This window comes from Nannospalax galili, unplaced genomic scaffold (assembly GCF_000622305.1).
Source record: "Nannospalax galili isolate Female #2095 unplaced genomic scaffold, S.galili_v1.0 scaffold139, whole genome shotgun sequence".
Classification (NCBI taxonomy): Eukaryota; Metazoa; Chordata; class Mammalia; order Rodentia; family Spalacidae; genus Nannospalax; species Nannospalax galili.
In genome coordinates, this window is record NW_008345884.1 from 7,982,860 (window position 1) to 7,998,050 (window position 15,191).

Below are 15,191 nucleotides of genomic sequence, written 5' to 3' on the forward strand. Positions count from 1 at the left end.
TAACAGTAAATATATTTAACTCTTCTCTAAACGCTTTGGTATAATTTTCTCATATTCCTATAATCCCAGTCCTTGGGAGGTGGAAGCAGGAGGATCAGGAGACGTTCAAAGCCAGACTGGTCTATATGAGTGTCCTAGTTTGTCTCTCCATTGCTGTAACAAAACACTCTGACCAACACCAACTTGGGGAGGAAAGAGTTTATTTATCTTACATCTCCCGGGTCACAGTTCATCAGGGAGCCCAAGGTAGGAACTCAGGGCAGGAACCTGAAGGCAGGAGCTAGAGCACAGGCCATGAAGGAACGCTGCTTACTGGCTTGCTTCCCTGGCCCCAGTTCAGCCTGCTTTCTTATACAATACAGGCCCACCTGCCCAGGGGTGGCACCACCCACAGTGGGCTGGGCCCTCCCACATCACTCATTAAGGTGTCCCTCAGACATGGCCACAGGCCAGTCCAATAGAGGTAGTTCCCCAACTGAAGCGCCCTCAACCCAGGTGTTGACACTAAAGCTATCCAGCACAATTGACCCCTTGTCAACTTGACACACAAACATCACTATTAAAGCATAACTTTCCCATTTCTGTCCCCAGGATATGATGTTAATATCACAGCATAAGACAGCACAGCCTTAAAAATTCCCACAGTCCTTAAAAAATCCAAACACTTAAAAGTTCATAGTCTCTTTTAAAAAGTCTCTTAACTGTGGGCTTCTGTAAAATCCAAAACAAGCACTCTCTTATTTCAGAGGGAAGAATCAGGCGCACCTAAGCAAAACCGAAGTCCAGCAAAGTAACTCAAGGCTGGACATCAGGGATTCACTCACAATCTTCTGGCCTCCAAAGGGTCCTGGCAGCTCCACTGCTCTGACTCTGCAGTCCACGCACACTCAGCTCGTCTCACAGACCCAGGTCAGCTCCATTTCACACCTACTGCTGTCCTTGGTGGTTGTCCCATGATCCCGGCACCTCCAAAAAGCTGGGGTCTCCACTGAAACTGAGGCTACACCTTCACCAATGTCATCTTCTTGCCTCTGGGATGCAAAGCCTCAGATTCTCTCCATGACCCCTTCAACCCTGGGGTCTTCGCTGCAACTGAAGCTGCACTTTCACCTATGGCCTTTCCTGGCCTCTCAGAGTGCCAAGCCTCAGCTGCTCTCTGTGACCCCTTCACGCTTTCAATACCAGAACCATGTAGGAGACTCTTAACATATTACCAAGTCCTGCTTCCAGCTTGAAAGAGAGAAGCAGGTCCACTCTGTGTGCTGACCCTGAGGAAATACCTCCCAGAAGACTTCGCCACAGTGATGCTGGTCTCTTGTTACAGCTGATTTTTCAGCCCCAGCTAACCAGCATCAATTGTACCTGTAAAGCAAAGGTTTTACTTCATGTTCTGGTCTCTTCTTAATCACAGTTGATTCTTCCGCCCCAGCCAACCAGAACCCACAGATTCTCAATTCAAAATATCACAGGAACAGCCCTGATAGTCTCCGCTTCCCTTTGAAGCTTCACAAGCCAGGCCTCCATCGTCTACAACTCTTTCAGCATGGCTTTTCCAAGCTCCACAGCAACAGACTTTGAAGATGTCAGAAAAAAAGCAAAATCATGAGGTAAATAGATGGAACTTGATACAACCATCCTGAGTGGGGTAATTCAGACCTAGAAAGACAAATGTTACATGTTCTCACCCATAACTCTTCATTGCTATGACAAAATATTCTAACCAATACCAACTTGGGGAGGAAAGGGTTTATTCAGGTTACATCTCCCAGGTCACAGTTCATCAGGGAGCCCAAGGTAGGAACTCAGGGCAGGAACCTGGAAGCAGGAGCTGGAGCACAGGCCATGGAGGAATGCTGCTTACTGGCTTGCTCCCTGACCCCTGCTCAACCTGCTTTCTTATGTAACACAGGCCCACCTGCCCAGGGGTGGCACCACTCACAGTGGACTCGTCCCTCCCACATCACACATAAAGAAGATGCCCCTCAGACATGGCCACAGGCCAGTCCAATAGAGGCAATTCCCCAACTGAAGCTCCCTCAACTCAGGTGTGTCAAGTTGACACTAAAGCTATCCAGCACAATGAGCCTTTGTCTCAAATAAACAAACCAACTAAAACAAAAAACAAAACAAGCCCATCTTTTTCTTACCATTTAAAGGCTTTGAGTTCCATCACCAGCACTGCAAAATTTGAATATTCTTTGATAAGAACAACAATTTTCTGTTAATCAAAGAAATTCATTAGAGATTAACCTATAATCAAAATGAAGACAGTATTAATGGTTCATTATCCTTTATCAGCTAATATGACAGTTTATTAACAGAGGTTCATCTCTGGAGATAGATATGCTAATGATTCAAAGTATTCTATGTCGTGGACTTCTCTGACATACGGTTACTCTGATTTTGATAAAATTGGCTAAATTTTTCTTTTATCATATAAAAATAGGAGGGTATTAAGAACTGCCTCTCCAGCTATCAACTGCCAATAGCTCCTCAGTTAGGGACAAGAACTCAGATGCTGAAATTTTTGCTGGTTTGGGCTTCTGTGGGTCTTATTCAGGTAACCACAGCTGCTGTTGAGTTCATGAGTGCAGTAACCATGTCATGTTTAGAAGTCAGCATTTTGCAGCACGCCTCCCGATCCTCTGCACTTATATTCTTACCACCTCGGCTTCCAGGATGTTCCCTGAACTTTGGTGGGGAGGGTTGTTTAATAAAGATGTCCTATTTAGGGCTGAGCACTCACAGTCAAAAATTATTTATTATTTAATTTTTTTGAGAATTTCATACATGAGTACTATATTTACATTATTTCCATCCCTCCCTCTCCTCCAGCTCCTCCCATTCCAATCTTTGTAAAATTCATGACCTCTTCATCTATAATTCATATACTGAGTCCATTTAGTGTTGCTCATACATGCATGTTTTTTTAATTTTTTTAATTTTTTTAGAAGAAGCATTTCATTACAGCTTTAACATACTCAATAACAGTTTCCATAGCAAAGATACATCTCTTTCAAAAGTGCCTACAAAAATTTTAGGTTCGCTGTTGAATTAATACAGTTATACAATATTGAACTCAGTATAAGACATAAAATTGAATGAGTTTTTAACCTTTAAAAAAGATCTCCATTTCATTTTAAAATATACTGTTTCTTACAGAAGACTCATTGCTTTTGCTAATAACACTGAGATGTTGGTGCATGCATCTCTAATCTGTATGTATCTGATTATTACTAGTCATAATCGGTTGCACTGTGTTTAAGTCTGACCATTTTCACTTATTCTTTGGTCAGTCATGAGTCTCTGCATTGACTGCTGCCCACTGACAAGCTGAAACCAGTCCAACTCTATGTAACATAAATATTTAGAAGGCAGTTTGACAACATGGCCATTCAGAAAGAAAACTATGACTTGACGAAATTACTTTCTCTTCTTTTCTCGGCATATGTTCGTTACGATATGTGGGTTTCATTATGAACCTTTCATGCATTCGCTTGCTCATCTTTCTTATCCCTTTCTTATCCCCCCTTTCTTTTCCTCTGATCCCCTTCCTCTTTCTAAATAGTGGCCTTCTACTTTGCCGTCTTACACACATGTATTTTAAATGTAGCTTCCAGACATGAGGAAAACCATGTGACATTTGTCTTACAAGTTTGGCTATTTTGTTTAGCATGATCCTCTCCACCTCCATTATTCTTACTGGTTTATTTTTTACTTAACACACAGAATAATAGGTTTTGTTATGGAATTTTCATAAATGATCCATTTTTGTTGATTTCCCTCCAGCTGAACTCCATTGTGTCTATGTGCCGTATTGACCTCATCCATTGATGTGCTGATGGCCATGTAGTCTGATGACACAACTTGGCTATTGTGAGAGGTGCCATGACGAACAGGAGTGGTAAATGAAAAAAAAATGACAGCCTCTCTGGGTTTTTGTCAGTTATGTACAATAAAGCACTGCATTCAAAGCACCTAACAAACAATCTGACCATGGCAAGCAAGCAGTGAAGATTCTATTTACACACCCTGTGTTTTACCACATGGAGTTGGTCTCCATAATATTTTTTTCAGAATGTTTGGCATAGTTTTGCTGTTAGTTATCTGTTATATTTTGTTTCTAGGAATAAAGTAATCCACACATAAGAATGTTTTCTAGTCTCACTGTGTTTCATTTGAACAATCTTTTTTTTTTTTTAGCATCTTGGTATATAATTTCATGCAATTTCAAGTCTTTCTTTCAGTGGCTTCCTTTTGTTCTGGACAAGTTCCAGAAGCACAGTCAGATCTGAGAACTCTTTTCCAAACTGAAGATGTTGCCAGGCAGTGAAGGGAAAACAGAGTCTTTCCTGCTGACTCAGCAGCATAGCTGCCAGATGCTTTGGTCGGCTTGCGGAGAGAAAAACAATATGAAATTGTGAAATGAGATGCTTTGGAGACCACAGAATAGTGGTGTCAGAAGTGAGGTTTGCTTCTCTGGTGTTCTTGGTAATGTGTGTAAGGATCATCCATAGTCCACATGTCTGAACCAGGAGCAACCTAACACCACATGAGACATGCCAACAAGAGACTCCACTCAAGTACCAAGGGGACTAGGAAGTCAGCATCTGGAGGCCTCCAGCCCCATCACTATTCAAAAAGAGCAACTTCCGTAATCTGAAGCTTTGTTCCATTGATCTTTCCTAAAATGCAAAAACATCTTAGATCACTTAAGCCCAAAGTTCTTAGGATGAGTTTCAAATCTTTTCCCAAAGCAGGTTTTGATGGGGGGAAAAGAATAGCTTGAGACAGCACATAGCACAAGAGAGACACCAGTTCCAAAAGGGCAAAGCAAAGAAATGGGCGGCTGAAAGATGAAGCTTTAGAACCACACGGTCAGATCCAGTTTAAGGGCATGGAAGCTGTGAAGGGGTAATTAGAGGTAGTGGTGATGTGCTAGGAACCAAGGCTGCTTACAAACACCTAGATCTATCACAGAAAAGTCTGCATTCTAAGAGGGAATCGAGGTACCTCTCAGATACATGCAGGTTAAAGCTTCCTCCGAATGGAAAACAATTGCTTTTATCTAATGGCAATTGATGGAGCTTCTTGGGCGTTACAGAAAGATAGAAGTCAGAGAAGATGATGAGTTCCCACCTGTTGGCAGCAGTTCCTTCATCCCGAGTACCATTATCATGTCAATTCAACTCAACAAATAATTGCTCAGCATCAATTATGAGTAGGATATTGCACTCGATACCCTGCCAAATATAGAATTCTATAGGGAGATGGAAGCTCTTTTATGCAATTTCTATCTGAGAACGTTTCATTGAGGGGATATGAGGAAGCCTGTGGCAGGGATTCTTATAAAGAACACCCCCCTACCCCATCCCCAAAAGGGATTATTTGCTATGAAACTGGGAAAGGGAAAGAGCAGATAATGCCGCAGGCTGACTCATTACAACTTTCCAACCAACTTTCTTTTTTAAGAGTCTCTCTGATCAGGGTAACCAATTTAATGTGGATCACTGAATAACCCCAAGAAAGAGATGTGACTATTTACTTCATAATACATTCACAATATGCAATATGTTCAAAAACCAGGATTAATGGCAAAATAATTGCTTAAGAATAAGGCTCTAGTAAGGACCCCTTAAAATGATGCGCTTCCCAGAATATTACTTACAAGTTCAATTAAACAATCCACTTATTTATTTCAGTATGCAAATTCTTCTTCACATTTATAAAATATGCACTGTACTAACTGGATATCTTCTAAGCCTACAGTCTCCTTCTAGAAGAAACCGCAGCTCAAGCTCTGTGGAGGAAAATCGGTCCAGACCATTATTCTCTACTCTGTCTGGACATTAGAACCACTGAGGAATTTTTAAGGTTCTTCCTCTCTAGGTTCCAACTCAAGATTCTAATTCCAAAATTCTAGTTAACCTTGGTGTCTAATTTTTAAAAGCATCATGAATGATTCTGTTCTGTAGTCAGAGCTAAGAACCATTGCTCTAGACCATTCCATAAGCTTGGAAGACCATGCAAATTATGAACATACTCTCTCTTAATTCCTCATATAAAAGTAAATAGATTAATTAGTTGCAGTAGCCTGTGTCAGATTCCCCAAAACCAACCTTATATTCTGAAATTTTCCAGTACTCGCAGGACTCAGGACATAGTTGGACTCATGGTTCAGATCTATTACAGTAATATAATCACAAGGACACATAGTCAGATCTTAATAAAATAGGAAAAAATAAGCAGAATCTCAAGAAATTCATGCACAAGCTTCTATGTTCTCTCTTTTTGTGGACACTCAAGTGTGCTACTTTCTCCAATGATTTAAAAAAAAAAAAAAAAAAAAAAAGACCCAACTCTGTAACCTGTGTGATGTCTCCCACTGGAGACACTCAGCCATTGCTGCGGCTGGTCACATTTGCTCTTTGCCTAGCATGTACCAAACTTCCAGATCCTCTGAAGTAATCTTTCCACATAAATCATATTACTTGCACAAACAGTATAGGAACAGGGGACCACCCTTGTCAGTTCTGGGAACGGTAGGAACACCATACAAAAGTCAAAGGCCAGTCTTGTAGGCTGGTCTTTTTACAGATAGCAGCCTGAGGACACAGCCCAAAGCAGAAAAGATGATCACCAGTTAAACCAATAAGTTCTCAGGAATCTGACTGAAAAATGAAGAGCTTCTGATGACTGCTTTAGAGACAGGTGATGAGAATGAGCCACAAAGAGAAGCAGCCATTAAGAGCATGGTTATCGTGCTCCAGTGGCCCACATCCATGCATATATGGGAAGCACATGTTGAACTCAGTAGGGCATTAAAAAAAAGAGAACATAAAGTTGGGAGGAGGAGTAGGATGGACGAGGGGGACATGGGAGGAGTTAGAGAGAGTGAATATGATCAAAATACATTGTATCCATGTGTGAAATTCTCAATGACGTAGTTTAAAATATTGTTTTTTTTAATTATGTATATATTTGTTTTACTTTACAGGTTTTTAGCATTAATTAAATTCTGTAAAAAAGCAGATCAGTTAACTAATACTTTTTTTTTTTTTTTTTTTTTTTTGAGACAGGGTCTTCCTGTAGCCCCAGCTGGTCCTGGAACTCACTATGTAGACTAGGCTGGCATCAAACTCATAGAGATCCCCCTGCCTCTGCCTCCCAAGTGCTGGGATTAAAGGCGTGTGCTACCACACCCTGCTTAACTAATACTTTTAAGAAAAAGAACTTACAGTACATGTAAATGAACTATATACAATATTTTTGTATATGAAACATAAGTACAAGTGAATGTGCAATGGTGAAAAACCAGCATTCTCTTCTGAAATTTCTGTTAATATAGCCTTTACCATACAGCTCTTTAAGTTAATGCCATGTAACTTGTCTTCAAATGGTCTGCCTTAAAAACTGGAAAAAAGGGGGCTGGTGAGATGGTTCAGCGGTTAAGAGCACTGACTGCTCTTGTCCTTAACTCTAGTTCCTGAACTGTCCTTAACTTCAGTTCCAGGGGAATCTGACACCCTCTTCTGACCTCCACGGCATTGCATGACACGGGTGCACTCACATGCATACAGGCAATACACTCATACACATAAAATAAAAATAATAAATTTTTTAAAACTGGAAAAAAAGAACACGGTTGAGGCACATCAACAATAACGCTCTTAACAAACCAAGGTGGTGAAAATCCAGCAGGATAACTCAGCTTTTAAAGCACTGCTGGTCCTTCTGTTTTTCAAATACTGTTCCATTTTTTCCCCTGCAGCCAATCATTCTAGCTGTTCTTGGTTTTCCACGAATGTTCCTCTTTAAAAAAAAAAAAACTTTTTTATTATTTTTTTTTTTAATTTTATGTGTATGTTTGGCTGGCATGTGTGTAAGTCCACCTGCAGACACCAAAAGACGGCATCAGATCTCCTAGAACTGGAGGTACAGACAGTTATTAGACATCACATGGGTGCTGGGAACCAAACCAGGGTTCTCTGAAAGAGCAGCCATTGCTCTTAATCACTAAGCCATCTCTCCAGCCCCTTAAAAAATACTTATCTTTTTAAAATTTGTTTTTATTGAACTTTTGTTCATTCTATACAGAACATCTCAATCTTAGTCATCTTTATACCTCCATCTCACAGCCCCCCCCCACTGGAACCCATATACTCTGTCATCTCTGTTAAGGCCCACTGTGTCAAGTCAGTGTCCCCAGGCATTCCCCAGTGCAAGTCCATCCACTGAGGTCTAGTCAGCCTATCTAGAGTCCCTTGTTTTAGGAAGATCAGCTCTTCCTCACCTAGCAGCAATCAACTGCTGTAAGATTGGGGTCTGCTGTTATTTGCCCATTTCTCTGCTGGTTTTTGTCTGCCTAAGTTTGCATGGGACTTGTATATGCTGACACCATTGCCATAGAATCATATGAACAAGTTCCCAGAAGCTTGAAGGACTCTATTTCTGTATGGCCATGCACCTCCTTCCTGTCTCTTGCAATCTTTCCGGCCCCCCTTCCATGATGGTCCCTGAACCTTAGGTGGGTGAAGTTTAATAAAGGGGTCCTGTCCAAGGACCAGCATTCAGCAGACTCTTGATCTCCACACTTTGGTCATTTGTGACCTTTTGTGTTCCTGGCCCTCTGTTGCATGAGGGACCTTCATTAATGAGAACTGAAAGATTCATTAGTGTCCTCTTCTTTATCCCTGTTCTATATTCCATGAGCCTTGGGTGTAGACCTGGGCAATTCATAGACAATATCTGTGTGTGACCAGTTGTGGTACTTGGTAATAGTCTCAAAAAAAAAAAACAACAACAACAAAAAACCCCACTTGTCTTCTGTATGTACTCCAGTCACACAGAGGACCCATCTCAGTAAGAGAGCACTTTCCTAGCATACACAAGGCCCTAAGTTCAATCTCCAGTACCAGGGGGGAAAAAAAAAGTCACCAGCCGGCCAGAATGAGTCTTGAACTTTTGATTCCTTTTCGCTAAAAGAACTAACAAACCTACAGATCACATGATACAGATTCAAGAAGAAGAACCCATCACCAGCTAAAAGAAGGGGTAAGTGGAACGTGAACTGATTTCATAGATGAGGTTTTGTGAAACCACAACCACCATTGTTAGAACACAGTCTTCTTCTTCCTCTTCCTCTTCCTCTTCCTCTTCCTCTTCTCTTCCCCTTCCCCTTCCCCTTCCCCTTCTCCTTCCCCTTCTCCTTCTTCTTCTTCTTTTAAAACACACTGTCTTCTACACCTCAGGGAATTTCAAGTGAGCAGTGTCTCTGCAGAAATCATTGAAAAATTAATTGAAAAATTTGTCTCTGGGTCAAATCCTTCTACTGATCTTTCAGTGAACAAATTCCTAGAGAAAGGAATATGGGGTTTTGGTACCATAGACACAACTATCAATCAGCTACTGGTTATTGACAATTATGTTTGCTTTGTTCTGCCTAAACTTTGCCACCTATTTTGCAATGCATAGCTCAGCCCAGCTCTACTATTTATTGCAATTTGTGGGATACATGTATGAGACTCAGTCTCTTCTTTATTTCCAGCACACTCAGGTAAACCATAATGATCCCAGTTTCTACTTGGGGTTCATATCCAGAGCACTGAGTCTTATTGAAACAAAAATAAAACAAAAACTATGAGAGGTGTGGTGTGTCAGATCCATGTGTGGCACAACTGATTTGAACATAATGTCTACAATCATTTTACTGCACATATCAGACAATTTTCTTTTCAGCTAATATGATTTTTTGATTGGGGAATTTTGTATGCTTTAATATAAATATTAAAGGGCAAGTTCTTCAACCAGATATATCTAAGAAACAAATTGTTCAATTGTTTGAAAATTTTGGTCAAGGAGATCAAGGAGATTTGGGTCTCATGACCCCAAAATTCAAAGCAAATAATTAAGAATTATCTAAAAACACCTTGTTCTACACAACTTATACATATATATATATATGTGTGTGTGTGTATATGTCTCACCTAATGTTGAGATGAACATATCTCTGAACTGAAAAATCTCTTTAAATAGTTCACACAAATATTCAGTTCATATTTATGAAATGCAAGATTTTTTTATCAAAAAAATTAGCCCTTTCCTTTCTCTGTCAAAAGATCACTATGCTATTTTTTGTGTGTGTGTTCCACAGCCCATCTTTCTAGTGCCAACATTTTCCATCACCATTACATATTCTTTCTTTCATAGTGGTTGTTGACTCAAATAAACAATAGAACTCTACAATAGGAAGAGATATTATTAACCATCAGAAATTCAAACCTCTGGTTGGAGGAACTGGAGACCCTGCAAGAGGTTAAACTTATCCATGCTCTCCCAGCTGCTGAGAATTAGAGCCAAAACTAGAGTTCTGCAACTCCCTGGCTAATTTATTACCAACATGGACTCTTCATCTTGGTCTTTTCCAGTGCAAAAGAAGCCAGGCTCCAGGATTGTGGATCAGTGCAGGCTATCTTTATAGCTTTTATCTTTTCCAAAGTCTGTTGTCATTCCCAGAAAATACTAACATTCACCAGACTGTGGATTTGTGATTGTGCAATAGATAAATACTAGAACACTCTCAGAGTTGCTCATGTTTCCAGTCTAAGATCACATGCTTCTGAGGAACAGGAAGTTGTACTCCAAATCTGTACTTTCGGATCTCTAGGACATCAGCAAAATGTATTGCTTACTACTTACTTGAAATATAATTTAACCTTCAGTTATTTTTAATATTGTGTGTCTCATGACAGTATTTAAGTTAAAGAAAGTAAATATTACCTGTGTGATTTTTAATGCAAAAGTTAGAGATCAGTAACCTATCACTAATCAATGGAGAACTTAGTCAACTATTGTTAACAATATAATATTGTTTCAGGTTTGCGTGTGATGGAAGGAGGCAAAGCAAAACAAATCAAGATGGTCTCAGATGAGTTAATGTGCAGAAAATGAATTTCAGAAATATATTGATAATGTGTAGAAAAATATTTTAAACTCTAAGCATTGTGCCTTATGGTAAATCTTACAATGCCATAAGAACTGATGAGTGACAGGAATTCATACAGATAAGGTGGTCCGGTTTATTTACACTGACTAGGCATTGGTGCTTAGAAATAGAAAGCTATTTTTTATTTTAAAAAATAAATTTTATTTTTTATTTTATAGTATTTTATTAGCATTGCTTTCTTTAAAAATTATCATGATTTCATTGAAATACTTTGTATAGGTTGAAGAATTTGGAAAATTTGAAAAAAGATGAATGCCAAACTCATAGAGAAACAGTGACAAAGTTCACACTGTTGTTGAAACTTGGTACAGTTTTGTCAGTAAACAATATTTTTAAATTATAGTAGACACATAGAATTTTGAATGTATATAACAAGATATAATTTCATATTTTTAGTTTGAGCTTTGTATCAGTTTGGTTATTATAGAACTTTCTCTTTTTTTTTTTTTAAGTTCCCAGACTGTGATTTTTGTCTCTAAAATTTCAATTAGGGCATAGGTAAAGGCCTACTGGGGCTGTAGAAAGGTAATGAAAAATAAGGAAACCTATTGGTGCCTGGTAATGGGAGAGGTCCAACATCAACCCCTGGCTACCCAGGACCAGGTGTGGAGTGAGGACCACAGCTGGGCCTCAGGGGAGGTAGGAAGTCCATTCCAGAGAATCAGTCCTCCCAAGACCAGAATCTGCAAATAACAGTGGGTAAGAGGCAAAGCCTCTGCCATGCACAACTTGAGACCTCAGAGGAAGGGGCTGTGGGGAATGTAATCAGAGACGACTGAAACTGCTGCCCAATATCAGGAAGTTCTCCATGTTCTACTGTGCTCCTATCTACTACCAGGAGGGGACCACAACTTGAGTTCACAGGAAGAGACCACAACTCTGGCTTATGGTGGGGAAGGGAGGCACTGCTCCACCTCCCAGGACACAGCTCCAGTTCACTAGGGGACCACAGGTCTAGCCCACAGGAAGGGAACCATAGCTTCAGGTTCGCGAGACGGGATTACAACTCCAGGCTCAGCGGAGGGGACCATATCTCTAGCTCACAGGAGAGTACAGCTCCAGGCTCACGAGAGGGAACCATAACTCCAGGATCACAGGAGGGGACCACGGCTTCAGATTCACAAGAGGGGGCCATAGCTGCAGCTCACAGAAGAGGACCAGAGCTCCAGTTCACAGGAGACCACAGAACCAGGCTCACAGGAGGAGCCGACAGAAAGCTATTTTCAACTCCAATGTCTATTAGAAAAACAACCCACCTTTGTTATCCATCTTTTTTTTATTTCTAATTCTTTCATCTATACAATGAATGGCCCTGAAAAACATCCTTATGTATACGTAATGCTTTGCTGGGTATTGCAAAAGAGTCAACCACAAGCACATTACTCAAATTCTCAAGTGCTATTTCTTCATCAGTGAAATATGAAAAACACCTTTCAATTTTTGGTTGTTAGCCTTAGCCTTTAAATGGCTGTGCCTCCTTATCTCTACATGAGTCTTTGTGTACAGCTGAAGGCTACATAACAAGAAACAGTGCATGACAGGAGAAATCTTTGAGTTCTTGGCAGGGGTAGTCCAAGAGACTCCCAAAATTACTCAGGCTATTGCCACAGCCTTTGATGGCATCCCAAAACTTGAAAGTAAGACCCCACTGCTGAAGACAAAACATACTTCAGACACAGGATTTGAGGCAACGGAGCTGGAACTGACCTGAAAGCCATGTCCCCTGAAGGCTAGCTCTCATAGCTTTGGAGAGCACTATGCAAGTTGCTAAGTGAGAACATCAGTCAATGGTCCAACACCAGCTTCAAGTCCAAATAACCACATCAGTGGCCAGCACAGCATACATCATTGGTGCAGTAGTGGCACTTTTATCTTGGGCCAATCAACAGCTACTTAATTGGACTAAAAGCCCACTCAATGGGAGGAAACTCAAGTGTAGTACTATAAACATAGGTAAATATACATGGCTGGAGAAAACCCCAAGATTGTCACATCCCTAGACTAATATGATTTCTTACTATGTGCAAAATATGTATCCTTATTTACAGACAAATATCCCAGTCACTACTCATCAAAGAAGCTTATTTTGCACCAGTGAGAGAATATTACCAAGTACCACAACTGGTCACACACAGACTTTGTCTATGAATCGCCTAGGCCTAAGTGACACATCTACAATGCAATTTCTATACATAAAGCTCATGAAACATAGAACAGGGGTAAAGAAGAGAACACTAATGAATCTCTCAGTTGTCATTAATGAAGTTCCCTCATGCAACAGAGGGCCAGGAAAACAAAAGGTCATAAATGGCCAAAGTGTGGAGATCAAGAGTCTGCTAAATGCTGGTCTTTGGACACGACCCCTTTATTAAACTTCACCCACCTAAGGCTCAGGGACCATCATGGAAGAGGGGCCGGAAAGATTGCAAGAGAGGGAAGAGGTGCATAACCATATGGAAACAGAGTCCTTCAAGCTCCTGGGAACCTGCTTATATGATTCTATGGCAATGGTGTCAGCATACACAAGTCCCATGCAAACTCAAGCAGACAAAAACCAGCAGAGAACTAGGAAAATGAACACCAAACCCCGAACTTACCTGAAGAAATATTGGCAGCTGATTGTTGCTAGGTGAGGAAGAGCTGATCTTCTTAAAACAAAGGACTCTAGATAGGCTGACTAGACTTTAGTGGATGGATTTGCACTGGAGAACGTCTGGGGACACTGACTTGACACAGTGGGCCTTAACAGAAATGACAGAGTATATGGGCTCCAGTGGGGGCAGGGGGGTTGTGGGATGGGGGTATAAAGATGATTAAGATTGTTTGAGATGCTCTATATGAAATATACAAAAATTCAATAAAATAAATTTTAGAAAAAGAAATATGAAAAACACACCAGATAACATTAGATACTTCTAATTCGTATTCTGCATGACTCTGGTGTACTCCAAGATTTTTAAGATTCTTACTAAATTCATGCAATCTGAAGCCATATAACTTGTACACCAATAATAATTTAAAAGAAAAGTATAATATCTGATTCTGAGGGGGGTAGATCTTTTTAACCCAACACAGAGAATGGGTACAGCACATTTCCTTCTGAGACACTGGCTCAATCAGTGCACCTAGAGACACGGACACACACCAAAATGGTGGCAGGCTGTTCTACGAAATAGCTTCAAAGGCCATTCAGACCCAAGCCTGTCCTCTAGAGTGAATCTTCCACCCCTGTACTCAGTTGAGAATCATTAAATACTCAATTAACAATAGTAGTCAAATGAGATGATAATAAGCAAAAATTGGAAAAAAAGAAATCTAATTTAAATATTATGTGCTAGATGGCACAGATGAAAGGCAAACAAACCAAAAGTTGTAGCTCTTAGGGAGCTTATACTATAGTAGACCAGATATTCTATAGGATGCTATGGGACAAAATATCAGAAAAGATAACTCAAACTGGTTTACATAGTAAGGGCTTTCGTTAGCTGGTGGAACTAAATGTATAAAGTAGGGCAGACATCAGAGTGCTTAGTGACAAAGCAAACACCAACTGGTTGGTTCCAGAGAACCTCTGATTTTCGTTCCAGCTCCCCCACTTACTAGCAATATGGCTTGCACACATTGTTCAACTTCTCCAAGCCTGAAGTTCCATATCTGTAAATAAAAGAAAATTGTGATAGCCCCTACATCACAGTGTTACCATGAAGACTAACTAGAATGATGGTGATTAAAACAAGCCCAGTGCCTCAAACATAATAGGATCCTAAAGCAATAATTATATCTACCTTCATCATGATTAAACCCAACAGCAATGATCAATGAGACTTTTTAATATATAATGTTAAAACTCACAGCTCAGCTTGTGAAAAATAACAAAAAGTTGACTGAAAGGAGATTTGAAGGCCAAGTATGGCGCCCACACCTGTAATCCCAGCACTTGGGAAATAGAGGTAGGAGGATCAGGAATTGAAGGTCATCTTTGGCTATACAGGGAGTTCAAGACCAGCTTGGGCTGCATAAAATCTTTTCCCAAAAGGAAAGAAAGAAAAGTGATTAGAGAGTAAAAAATTTTCAAACTGTGGTAGCAGAGTAAAAAAATTAGTTTGGCTGAAAAAGGAAATAGAGACAGCTTAAGGAACACCTCAGGACAGAGACATAATTTTTAGTTTGAGCAAAAGCAAATTTT

The 15,191-nt window shown here is 40.2% G+C and overlaps 1 long non-coding RNA gene across 1 annotated transcript; it reads right to left on the minus strand.

Annotated features, from left to right (window-relative positions):
• Positions 1 to 3,185: 3,185 nt before the first annotated feature.
• On the minus strand, positions 3,186 to 14,658 carry LOC115071885. The gene is made up of 3 exons (XR_003850944.1): positions 14,606 to 14,658; positions 6,120 to 6,183; positions 3,186 to 4,685 (listed from the first exon to the last, which is right to left on the minus strand). It is a non-coding gene; the product is annotated as an uncharacterized LOC115071885 (long non-coding RNA).
• Between the last annotated feature and the right edge of the window lie 533 nt (positions 14,659 to 15,191).